Source organism: Schistocerca cancellata, chromosome 4 (genome assembly GCF_023864275.1).
Source record: "Schistocerca cancellata isolate TAMUIC-IGC-003103 chromosome 4, iqSchCanc2.1, whole genome shotgun sequence".
NCBI classification, from domain to species: domain Eukaryota; kingdom Metazoa; phylum Arthropoda; class Insecta; order Orthoptera; family Acrididae; genus Schistocerca; species Schistocerca cancellata.
The window spans coordinates 816,167,550-816,180,690 of NC_064629.1; the positions used below are offsets into that span (position 1 = coordinate 816,167,550).

At 44.5% G+C, this 13,141-nt stretch overlaps 1 non-coding gene across 1 annotated transcript; it reads left to right on the forward strand.

The window, feature by feature from the left end:
* The first annotated feature begins 11,056 nt into the window (after positions 1-11,056).
* On the forward strand, positions 11,057-11,131 carry Trnas-cga (transfer RNA serine (anticodon CGA)). The gene has a single exon. It is a non-coding gene; the product is annotated as a tRNA-Ser (tRNA).
* The last annotated feature ends 2,010 nt before the right edge of the window (positions 11,132-13,141 follow it).

Sequence of the window (13,141 nt, forward strand, 5' to 3'; positions counted from 1 at the left end):
AGACAGAGCAGATAAGTTGGAATGGCTCTGACCACTATGGGACTTAACAGCTATGGTCATCAGTCCCCTAGAACTTAGAACTACTTAAACCTAACTAACCTAAGGACAGCACACAACACCCAGTCATCACGAGGCAGAGAAAATCCCTGACCCCGCCGAGAATCGAACCCGAGAACCCGGGCGTGGGAAGCGAGAACGCTACCGCACGACCACGAGCTGCGGACAGGCAGATAAGTAGTTGTTAGCATCTCACGTGGACAGTAAACTGGAATCACTTAGCTCACGTAAAATGGGTGTAGAGGAATTAGTTTATGCAGATTGCAAGTCATGGTCTGGAGACATATGTGAGCCTAGCAAGTGCATAAAGGGTGTAAAAGATCCACTATGGTTTAATATAGAAATTCGGAGGACAGACTTTCTTATGGACGATATAGTAATAAGCATTCCTGGTGTAGAGAAACAACTGATGGATTTGAAAGTAAATAAATCATCAGGTCCGGATGGAATCCCAATTCGATTTTACAAAGTGTACTCTACGGCATTGGCACCTTACCTGGCTTGCATTTATCGTGAATCTCTCGCCCAGCAACAAGTCTCAAACGACTGGAAAAAGGAGCAGGTGACTCCTGTATATAAGAAGGGTAAAAGAACGGACTCTGAAAACTACATACCAATATCCCTATCTTCGGTTTGCTGCAGAATCTGTGAACATATTCTCAGTTAGAATAAATAAACTTTCCTTGAGAGTGAAGCTTACGTCCATGAATCAGCATGGTTTTAGAAAGCATCAATGGTGCAAAACTCAATGTCCCCTTTTCTTACATGATACACTGAGAACTATGGATGAAGGGCAACAGGCACATTACATATTTCTAGATTTCCGGAAAGCGTTTGGCACCGTGCCCCACTGCAGGCTGTTAATGAAGATACTAGCATATGGGATAAGCTGATAGATATGTGAGTGGCTCGAAGGCTTCTTCAGTAATAGAACCCAGCACGTTGTCTTCGACGTGCGAGTATTAATCAGAGACAAGAATATTGTCAGGAGTGCCCCAGGGAAGTGTGATAAGACCGCCGTTGTTCTCTATATACTTAAATGATTTAGCAGACAGTTTGGGCAGCAATCCGCAATTGTTTCCTGATGTTGCTGTGGTGTACGGTAAGGTGTCGAAGCTGAGTGACTGTAAGAAGATACAATACGATTTAGACAAAATTTCCAGTAGGCGTGATGAAGCTCTAAGTGTAGAAAAATGAAAGTGAATGCGGATGAGTAGGAAGAACAAACATGGTATTTTCGAATACACTGTTACTACTGCGCTGCTTGACACAGTCAAGTCATTTAAATATCTGGGCATAACGTTGCAAAGCGATATAAAATGGGAGCATGTGAGAACTGTGGTAGGGGAGGCGAATGGTCAGTTTTGATTTATTGGGAGAATTTTGGAAAGAATGGTTAACCTGTAAAGGAGCCTGCATATAGGACGCTGGTTCGACCTGTTCTTGAACACTGCTCAAGTGCTTGGGATCCGTTCCAGATCGAATTGAAGGAAGACATCAAAGAAATTCAGAGGCGGGCTCCTATATTTGTTATCGGTAGGTTCGATCAACATGCAGTCGGAAGGAACATGGCTTCGTACTTCATAATAACACTGGCGCTACTATTTCGTATTTATTCATCAATACCAGATCCACGACTTTCAATAAATATGTCCTTGCTGGACGGGAATATATGTAACATATGAGAGCAAGTTGTGACACACTGACGACGATATACGGAAGTTTGGTTCTGGCCGTTCACCGATAACGGAAGCGATTAACGCGACCGATCGCGTAAAGCGGGATATCCGTGTTCGAGTCCCAGTCTGGCACAAATTTTTTGCTGCCGTCATACCAATATACAGCCGATGGTGGTTCATATTCGTAATTGCGAATACATTTCCCGTACAATCACACCAGGCCTACGGTCTAACCGGTGAGTGGTGTTTATGATAGTGACTGATGAGTTTTTATGCAACTTAGTTGTTTTATGAAAGAGTATGGAATGGAAGGACGGAAGAGGAAAGCATCGTACGTATCCTACTCCTGTACAATAGCAACAGAGACGCTATTGTCCATGTGACACCCTCGACGGACGGATCACGAACTTCGGTGGTGATCGCTTGTAGTACTTAACACTGTCAAGTGATTTGAATTTCAACCCATAGATCGCCATCAATAGTGCCACACATCCCACTTCGTGGAACAGTACAAAGGTGTGTGGGATGCGACGGAGGGATAACCAAATATAGTATGCACGCCGCCTCGCTGTGAGCTTCTGGTGAGAGGTCTGATACTTAGTACAGGACGGACGCAAGTAGTCAAATGGGTCAAATGGCTCTAAGCACTATGGGACTCAACTGCTGTGGTCATAAGTCCCCTAGAACTTAGAACTACTTAAACCTAACTAACCTAAGGACATCACACACATCCATGCCCGAGGCAGGATTCGAACCTGCGACCGTAGCGGTCGTGCGGTTCCAGACTGTAGCGCCTTTAACCGCTCGGCCGGACGCAAGTAGTCTGATGCTCAGAAAAGCTACCCAAACACCGCCAGTCGCCTTTTACACCACATTCTGGTGATTCCACGCCACATCAGCATTTGTATACTTGTGGATAAAGCCCCGTATTAAGTCGTCTCTTCAATAATTACCAATTTATTGCCTCCGGGGATACAAAGATGGCATTTTGGGAAAGCTTACGACGCATGTCTTATTTTCACATTACATTTGCACTGTTGTGCAAAATTGAAGACGAAAGTATCTTTCGCATGATATGTCACTACCATGTAACACAGCACGATGAAATATGGGCCACAAATAGAGGAAACTGCTATAGTATAGTACAGTGTACTACAGTACAGTACAGCACTGAAGATAGCTGAAAGAAATAAGAAATGAGAAGAAGAGAGATAACACTTTTATTCAAAAACAAAAACTACTCTGGAGTCATCGCGATTCCTGACGGTCTTCACATACAACTACGTTAGTATTCTGCAATTAACAATTAAGTGCCTGGCAGAGGGTTCACTGAACCACCTTCAATCTATTTCTCTACCGTTCTACACTCGAACAGCTCACGGGAAAAACGAAGACTTAAATTTTTCCGTGCGATCTCATACTTTTTTTTATTTCGTTATGATGATCATTTCCCCCTAAGCAGGTGGGTGTAATAAAATATTTTCCTACTCCAAGTAGAAACCTGGTGATTTAAAATTGGTGAAAACGTCATGCCGCAACGAGACACGCCTTTCTTCTTATTATTGACACACAAAGTTGCGTGCCATATACGCTACACTCTCTCCCCTATTTAGCGATAATGCAAAATGAGCTGCCCTTCTTTGAATTTTTTCGATGTCCTCCGTAAATCCTATCTGATGCGCATACCGTGCAGCAGTACTCCGCAAAAGGACGGACAAGCACAGTGTAGGCACATAGTTTAGTAGACCTGTTGCATCATCGATGTGTTCTGTAGATAAAACACGGTCTTTGGTTCGCTTTCCCCACAAAATTATCTGTGTGATCTTTTCAGTTTATGCTATTCCTAATTGTAATCCATAAATATATACTTGAATTGACAGCCCTTAGGTTTTTATCACTTTGTAGCCAAAATTTAGCGAATTCCTTTCTACATCTCTATTTACATGCATACTCCACAAGCCATCGTATGGTGTGCTCGGTGGAGGGTACCTTGTACACTATTAGTCATTTACTTTCCCTTTCAACTCGCAAACAGAGCAATGGAAAGATGACTGTCTATATGCCTTCGTACGAATCCTAATTTCTCTTATCTTATCTTTGTGACCTTAAGAGAAATGTACGTTGGCGGCAACAGAATCATTCTGCAGTCAGCTTCAGCTGTCGTTTCTCTACATTTCTCAAACAGCGTTCCTCGGAAAAAACGCCGCCATCACTCTAGGAATACCTATTTGAGTTTCCGAAGTTTTCACGTCGATGACTTCACACTTTTCATTACTTCGAGTCAGTTCCTAATTTTCCCACCATACACATACACTAAGTGACCAAAAGTATCCGTATTCTCCCCAAAACAAAATTTTTCATATTACGTGCATTGTGCTGCCACCTACTGCCTGATACTCCATATCATCAACCTCAGTAGTCATTAGACATCGCGAGAGAGCAGAATGGGGCGCTCAGTGGAACTCACGGACTTCGAACGTGGTCAGGTGATTGGGTGTCACTTGTGTCATACATCCGTACGCGAGATTTCTGCACTCCTAAACATCCCTAGTTCCACTGTTTCCGATGTGATAGTAAAGTGGAAACATGAAGGGTCACGTGCAGCACAAAAGCGTACAGGCCGACCTCATCTGTTGACTGTTAGAGACCGCCAACGGTTGAAAAGGGTCGTAATGCCTAACAGGCAGACATCTATCCAAACCATCACACAGGAATTCCACATTGCATCAGGATCCACTGCAAGTACTATGACAGTTAACCCGCCCAGTTAGCCGTGCGGTCCTACGCACTGCTTTGTGGGCGGGAAGGCATGCCGGTCCCCGGCACAAACCCGCCCGGCGGATTAGCGTCGAGGTCCGGTGTGCTGGCCAATCTGTAGATGGTCTTTAAGGTGGTTTTCCATCTGCCTCGGCGAATGCAGGCTGGTTCTCCTTATTCCGCCTCACTTACCCTATGCCGGTGATTGCTGCGCAAACAATCTCTCCACCCACGAGTACACCATAATTACTCTACCACGCAAGCGTTGGGGTTACACTCGCCTGGAATGAGACGTTCCGGGGAGGGTCCACTAGGGGTCTAACCGCACAATAACCCTTGGTTCAGTGTGGGCGGGCGGAGTGGACTGCTGTAGCGTGTTGTAGGGTTGTGAACCACTGAGGGCTAAGGCGGGGGCGAATCCTCTTCGTAGTTTCTAGGTCCCCAGTTCCATACAATATATTACTATGACAGAATACTTGGATTTCGCGGTCGAGCGAATGCTCGTAAGTCACACATCACTCCGGTAAATGCCAAACCCGGCCGGAGTGGCCGAGCGGTTAAAGGCGCTGCAGTCTGGGACCGCACGACCGCTACGGTCGCAGGTTCGAATCCTGCCTCGGGCATGGATGTGTGTGATGTCCTTAGGTTAGTTAGGTTTAAGTAGTTCTAAGTTCTAGGGGACTTATGACCACAGCAGTTGAGTCCCATAGTGCTCAGAGCCATTTGAACCAAATGCCAAACGACGGCTCGCTTGGTGTAGGGAGCGTAAACATTGGACAACTGAACAGTGGAAAAACGTTGTGTGGAGTGACGAATCACGGTACAAAATGTGGCGATCCGTTGGCCGGGTGTGGCTACAACGAATGCCTGGTGAACTCATCCGCCAGCATGTGTAGTGCCAGCAGTAAAATTCGGAGGCGGTGGTGTTATGGTGTGGTTGTGTTTTTCATAGAGGGGGGTTGCACCCCTTGTTGTTTTGCGTGGCACTATCACAGTACAGGCCTACATTGATGTTTTAAGCACCTTCTTGCTTCCCACTGTTGAAGAGCAATTCGGGGATGGCGTGTGCCTCTTTCAACACGATCAAGCACCTGTTCGTAATGCACGGCCTGTGGCGGAGTGATTACACGACAATAACATCCCTGTAATGGACTGGCCTGCGCAGAGTCCTGACCTGAATCCTATAGAACACCTTTGGGATGCTTTGGATCGCCGACTTCGTGCCATGCCTCACCGACCGACATCGATACCTCTCCTCAGTACAGCACTCAGTGAAGAATGGGCTGGCATTCCCCAAGAAACCTTCCAGCACCTGATTGAACGTATGCCTGCGAGAGTGGAAGCTGTCATCGAGGCTAAGGGTGGGCCAACACCATATTGAATTCTAGCATTACCGATGGAGGGCGCCACGAACTTGTTATAGTTATTTTCAACCAGTTGTCCGGATACTTTTGGTCACTTAGTAAATCTTGTCTAGATCATTTTGCAATTATTTTTGATCATCCGATGACTTTATCAGACAGTAACTAATGGCATCAGCTACAAACAGTCTAAAGGGTTGCTCAGATATTCTCTAAATCATTTATATAGATTGTGAACAGCAGAGATGCTATAGCACTTCCTTGGGGAACGTCGGATATCACTTCTGTTTTACTCGCTGACACTCAGTCAGTTACTACGAACTGTGACATTTCTCACAAGAATTCACAAATCCAGTCGCACAACTAAGACGATACTCGATACGCATGCAGTATGATTAGAAATCACTTGCGTCAAAAGTTTATCGTAAATCTAGAAATATGGAATCAATTTGAGGTCTCCGTCGACAGCACGTATTACTTCGTGTGAATAAAGAGCTTCTTGTGTTTTACAGGAACGATATTTTCTGAATTCGTGCTGACTGTTTGTCAATACATCGTTTTCTTTGAAGCAATTCGTTTCGTTCGAATGGAGTATATGTTCGAAATTGCTACTCCAAAACGTCTTTATTGACATGGATATGTAATTCAGATTCCCTGGACATTACAAAAGACGGGACAAGGTTCTCAACTGGGCGTGTGATTACCACGGACGGTGGTGCATGCTCTGCAACGCGCTTCCATGCTAGCCACAAAGTTGCTAAGCTCTTGCGAAAGGGCGTTCCATTCCTTCACTTGCGTGGTTAACACCTGCTGGCTGGTCGTTGCATTACGTGGTCTCACCTCCCGCCTTAGGAATTTATGTCAAGTATTGACGAACACGATTTGTTCTGCCGACACATGTACGAGGGCTATACGGAAAGTAAGGAACGATAGGTCATGAAATGGAAACCACAGTGAAAATCAAAACCGTTTTATTTGCAACGGTTAGCTACACCTTCCAGTTACTTCTCTACACAGTAGCCGCTGAGACTTACACATCTGTCGTAGCGTAGTAACAACTTTTCAGATCCTTCGTTATAGAAGACAGCCACCAGTGGTTTTCGACAATTTTCTACTCTGGACTGCAGCTCGTTGTCTGTGTCAGAATATTGTCTTCATAGCCAGCGGTTCATTTGAGCAAAGATGAACGTCAGGGGTAGCCAATTACGGGCTGTGGGTGATCAAACACTTCCCATCGAAAACGCTGCAGGAGCATATTCATTGCCCCTGCAGAGTGCGGCCGAGAATTGTGGTGTAGAACGAACCGCATGACAGTTATGTTATGTGGATTGCATAGCTTCAGGCGAAATCTTTCGCCAGGCCCTTATACTCGGCGGGAGATGCTAATTTCTACGCACCTTTATGTTCTCATTGTGAGCTCAGAACAGAAAAGAGCGACATGACGCGATCGACAGGCGTACTAGACACAGAGCCCAACGCATCTGTGCGAAGCTTCATCAGATTTTCACTGTAGTTTCCATTTTCGCGAACGATCGTTCCTTACTTTTCCGAATAAACCTCGTATTTTTGTGCGGGGAGACATAATGTTGCGTGAGTGTTCTGACCTCCAGAACCTTGAACGCGGTACATTTACCAATAAAAGTCATTGCGATACTGTGCTCCTTTACCATGTGCATCTTCTCCGGTGCGCATTCGGCCTTGAGTTTCATTTTTATGGGTGACAATCAGCGACCAGATCGAACAGCGCAGGTGGAGGAGTGACTGGAACGAGAGGATATTCGGCGAGTGGGCTGGACTAAACGTTCCTCCAAATTAAATCCCATCGAGCACATGTGGAATGCGTTGGGGAGATGTACTGCAGCACTTCCACAGGCACGAACGACCATCCAATTGGTTGTCAACCACGCTGGTGGAGGAATGTAATACCTTACCACAAGAACTTACCAACAGCATGGGGGCACGTTCCATAGTCTGCATTGGCCGTCCATGGTCATAACATACTCTATTAAGAACTGTGTCCCAATTCCCTGGGGTCCATCATAAACCGCGGTGAATTCTGTGTCATTATTGCCGTGGAAGACCGCCCCTGGTAGCTGAGTGACCAGCGCGACGGAATGTCATATCTAACGATTCCCGGCTGGGTCGGAGATTTTCTCCGCTGAGGGACTGGGTGTTGTGTTGTCTTAATCATCATCATTTCGTCCTCATCGACACACAAGTCGCCGAAGTGACGTCAACTCGAAAGACTTGCACCAGGCGCACAGTCTACCCGACGTGAGGCCCTAGCCGAACGGCATTTCCATTGTCTTATAAGAAAAGGGTCGTTTCTGTTCGTCTCACTGCAAATTTTATTCAGTAACCTTCGGTACTATAGTGCGGCAAATTTTTCCTATTTATGGTCCAATTTCCACAGGACTGTGTTAGTTGGTAGTGAGGCATCGTGCGAAAGCTACTTTCCTCCTTAAGTTTTGCACATCAGTGTATAAGGAAAAGAAATTCCATCATGCTACTTCTTTAACTTTGGAAAACAACGAATTTCTCCCTACGATGAAGACTAGTTGAAAGATTGTACACTTATTTTTATTTTAGACACAGCTCTATCACATGTTAACTATCACGATCGATTTCTGCGACACACTGACCATTTTAAGATTTTATTCTTTGCATGCTGCATTTGGCGAACAAAGGTTCTAAGTGGGTAGACTCAAAAACCCTGTTTCGTTCGCTTCGTTAACAAATATGGGGAATTTTCTCCACATTTTATAAAAAAAATACTAATAAATATTACCACATTCCTTGCTATTGCTTGAATTAGTATTGCTACATATTGAGTGGCTTCAGTATCGATGCGACGACAGACACCGAGCAAAAAAAAGAAATCCTTGTGCCGTAATTTTCAGGAAAAAACATTGTAATAATAACAGCGATTGTTTTAAAAGCGATTAAATGCAAAATACGGCCAGCTATTTGAGAACGTGGACGCTGAGGGGGGTGGGGCTATAGATTCGCGAACGGACGCCAGCCACCGTCGGCAGTAGCAACAGCAACAGCACAGCAGTAGCACGTGCCGTGTAATGACATGTTTGACGGGCGAGCTTTGTGTACTCAGGCGCCGCTTTGATGTCCAAGCTTTATGCGCTGCCTTGTCTCTCCCGTTGTCAACAGACGAGATCTCTAGCCCTGCGCATGCACTGATGAGCGCCATCGTTCAGCACGCTCCTCGCGCCGAACAATGTGACCGGACTCACTGCTCTTGACAACGGCAGATTTTACAACATTTATGCTGTTTAGGCACTGCACACGAAGCGAAAATTTACAGCTGACTGGACCAGCCATTACAGATACCCCTTAAGTTGTTGGCCAGCAGTATCTTTAATACGTTCTTTCCAATGATTAATGAAACATTAACAATTCCGAGAACCTATTAAAAGGTAATGCAGAATGTAAACCGGGTTGACGTAGATCGATCTAAAATCTTGCAGTTTTACTTCTTCTCCACAGTGGTCACCACGGCCATAAATTTATTAAATGAACGTTGCATTTTTATACTTAAGCTGCATTTATTGAAACATCTTCTTCGTTCCACACCTACTTTCATCCTTTTAAGCCGTTATCTAGTGATTAGCTACAAAAACGTGCCACACGTATAAAAATGGCAGAGTATTCACAATATGTGTTTCGTTCGTATTGATTTACAGATTGAAATTGTCTTGATGGTTTTATATAACTGGTGCACATAAGGTCGGAAATGCGTTGGCCATTCGCAGTGACCACATGTAGTAGTTGGGAACGGTAAGTATGATAATGTCGTCTGTTTTTCGGTAATGCAAAGATGTTTTTCTCTTGTCTGGGTCGTACGGCTAAGACTGCAAGAACACATACTTTTGTATATTGCAGTGCATTATACGGTATCTGAAAGAACATAACATGGCTGTTCTGGGCACATACATGCAGGTATCAGGGTTTTAAATCAAGAAATCTTTACTATCATTGTCAGTCAATGGAAGAAAAACAATCAGTTCGTGTGACTAATGATAGCAGGGCGTACAAGTTCGGACATTTCTTCAGGCAGATATTGTGATAACACAGTAGGAAACCTTTTCGGAGTTTACACGTTGTATTAGTAGTAAATGTTTCGTAAACTTGGGGGGATCGTGGTGGGCAGAACTCTGGTCAAAGGCATTTGACCAGAAACATGGAAGGGTGGAAGTGTACCTATTCGTCATGGTCTCGGATTAGATGCAAAACATCTCCTCACTTAACTGGTTTTGGGTAACATGGTGTCATTGTTGACTGTCTTCTGACGACTGAGATGATGAATTTTTCTGCTACGTTGGAGTTTCTAGATAGAACTAATGATTGTAAGGTACATTGTTTGCAAGACGGAGGTTTTAGAATTCAAACTAATTCAGTTTTCTTTGCATAAATACTTCTTCCAAATCAGCCCCACTGAATGTCGGCGCGACGATTCATTCACGAAAGGTCAGAGCCTATTTCATTTTGCAACCTGATCTAACTGAATTCGGATTCTTTTAATGACTTCGACGTCGACCAAATGGTGAAAACTAATTCTAGAAATACAGCCAACAATTTTAGTATCTATAACTTGTACACTACGAGACTACAATTCAAAAAAATCTTCGATGTTAGCGTTGCAGATGTTACATGATTACTGTACCGGCCTGCAACCTGTTACAGAGTAGTAATTGGGGAGCACGTTTATTCTTCCGAACTCCCCCAATGCTCCCTCTATACTCCAATAATTATCGTTCTCTGTGCAGCAACCCTATAGCAGTTTCCTTTTGTATCGGAGCTGCTCTTCACATGTGGCTCAATGACTCCTTCATGCACGATTTTGTCACGCTTGGAATCGAGAAACTACCGCTCAATATTCAAGAGATTCTGTATAATGTCTGAGCTCATATTATTTCCTAATTCAGCATTTTGTTTACGTCAGTTTAAAGAAGTTTTCGTCTTGAAATGCAGACAAGGCGCTTTATATCAGGACGTAAATTAATGTATAAATAGAATGAAACTTTCACTCTACAGCGGAGTGTGCGCTGATATGAAACTTCCTGGCAGATTAAAACTGTGTGCCGAACCGAGACTTGAACTCGGGACCTTTGCCTTTCGCGGGCAAGTTTGGAAGGTAGGAGACGAGGTACTGGCAGAAGTAAAGATGTGAGGACGGGGCGTGAGTCGTGCTCGGGTAGCTCAGTTGGTAGAGCACTTGCCCGCGAAAGGCAAAGGTCCCGAGTTCGAGTCTCGGTCCGGCACACAGTTTCAATCTGCCAGGAAGTTTCAATGTATAAATATATTTTCAAATTTGTAAAATTGAGAGTTTTCACTTACGTTGCGTAACGCAGCCGCCGCCGTAGCTTAGGTCGATACCACACGCCTGTATGGAGGCGCTCGACTCGATGGTAATCTTGTTCGAATTTCGCTGGTGTAAAGTTTCCAGGGCCATTATTTGGCCGGCAAGGGCATGAGAGGTGGTGGCGTCAAGTTCCTGATCATCGGTCTTTGGCTCAGTGTCCTGGTATAAACGGCAGAACTTCCTGCAGTGTCTCATGAAGTGTGGACATGAGACACCGTTGACGGTGTTTCGTCTGTCGGGCAGGGACGGTAAGCTCTGCGATCCCCTTGGTGCTATTCGAAAGGAGCAGCTATGTGTCGACACCGGCTTTCTTTCTATCCTTTCTCTTCATTCTTAACACCACAAACCCAACACTACGTTCTAGAAGCACTCATCCCAGCCCTCCACACGACGCTGATACATACTTGACACTACATAACAGGTTGGAGGATGGTTCAAAATGGTTCAAATGGCTCTGAGCACTATGGGATTTAACTGCTGAGGTCATCAGTCCCCTAGAACTTAGAACTACTTAAACCTAACTAACCTAAGGACATCACACACATCCATGGCCGAGGCAGGATTCGAACCTGCGACCGTAGCGGTCGCGTGGTTCCAGACTGTAGCGCCTAGAACCGCTCGGCCACCCCGGCGGGCTTTGAGGATAGCAAACCACCTCTACTAGGACCTTGCCTAGAACACAGATGCAGCATTCCTGTATCTACTCCCTTAGGCTCATTCCCTCAGTATGGAACTACCCTGAGTTGATGCGGCACGCCAAAGCACTATTTCCTTAGAAAGACCCCGATCACATTATGCTGCGGTCCGTTGCTAGGACGATTTGGTAGGTGCCGAGACTACGTAGAATATGTGCACAAAGACATGCAGTAGGTGAAAATCAAATATCTTATTGAGCGGCTAGTTTGATTTGATTTGGGGAGCAGACCAAACTGCGAGGTCATCGGTCTCATCGGATTAGGGAAGGATGGGGAAGGAATTCGGCCGTGCCCTTTCAAAATAACCATCCCTGCATTTGCCTCAAGCGCTTTAGGGAAATCAGGACGGCCGGATGCGGGATGTCGTCCTCCCGAATGCGAGTCCAGTGCGCTAACCACTGCGCCACCTCGCTCGGTCTGAGGGACTAGTTGCAGATCCAGAACTAAAGCCAGAATTGTAAATATGTTTGATTCCAAACCACTGACAAAGTTTTAAGTGAATAAAAAGAACAGCAAATCGTAAAATTAATTCGTATTTTTAAGAGTTGAAAAGACGGACTTAAAACACTGTAAGTAAATGTAAAGATAGACTTTGCTTTAAAACGAGAAGTAAGTACTTTTTCAAATGTTAGTATGAGTTTCAGCCTTAAAAATACATTTGTAATTGGCAGTAGCGTATCTGAGCAGACGATGTCGACCTGTGTCAAGCATCACAAGGGCACTTCATTTTATGAATTATATGTACTCCAAGGTTTGCCTAATATAATATCTAATTTGCCTAGTTATACTGCATTTCATGCCATTGTTTTGCACGACACTGGGATGAATGAGTAAACCATACATGAAACAAGAGAAGAGTCAGTTTTATAATCAGCCTTTCAACGTCAGGATCACAACCGAGTTTTGAAATTAAACAGTAGAATTGGCACCGTATTTTGCACAAGTTTTGAAACAGGTTATTTTGCTATTCTACAGGAATCTAGAACATCCGATATTATATATCAACGTATGCACAGAATCGGAAAACATTTTCCTTCTCGTTCACTTCGAGATGACCAAGTTGTGCTTAGGCAAAAAATGGATTACGAACATCTTTCCCAGGTACATTCGACATCTACGGTAGATAAACGTCACTGGTGCATTAACAGGTTACAATGAATAGTTACCAAGTAATTCAAGAAATCTGGCTTCCTTATTGTCAGACGTCATTTACCT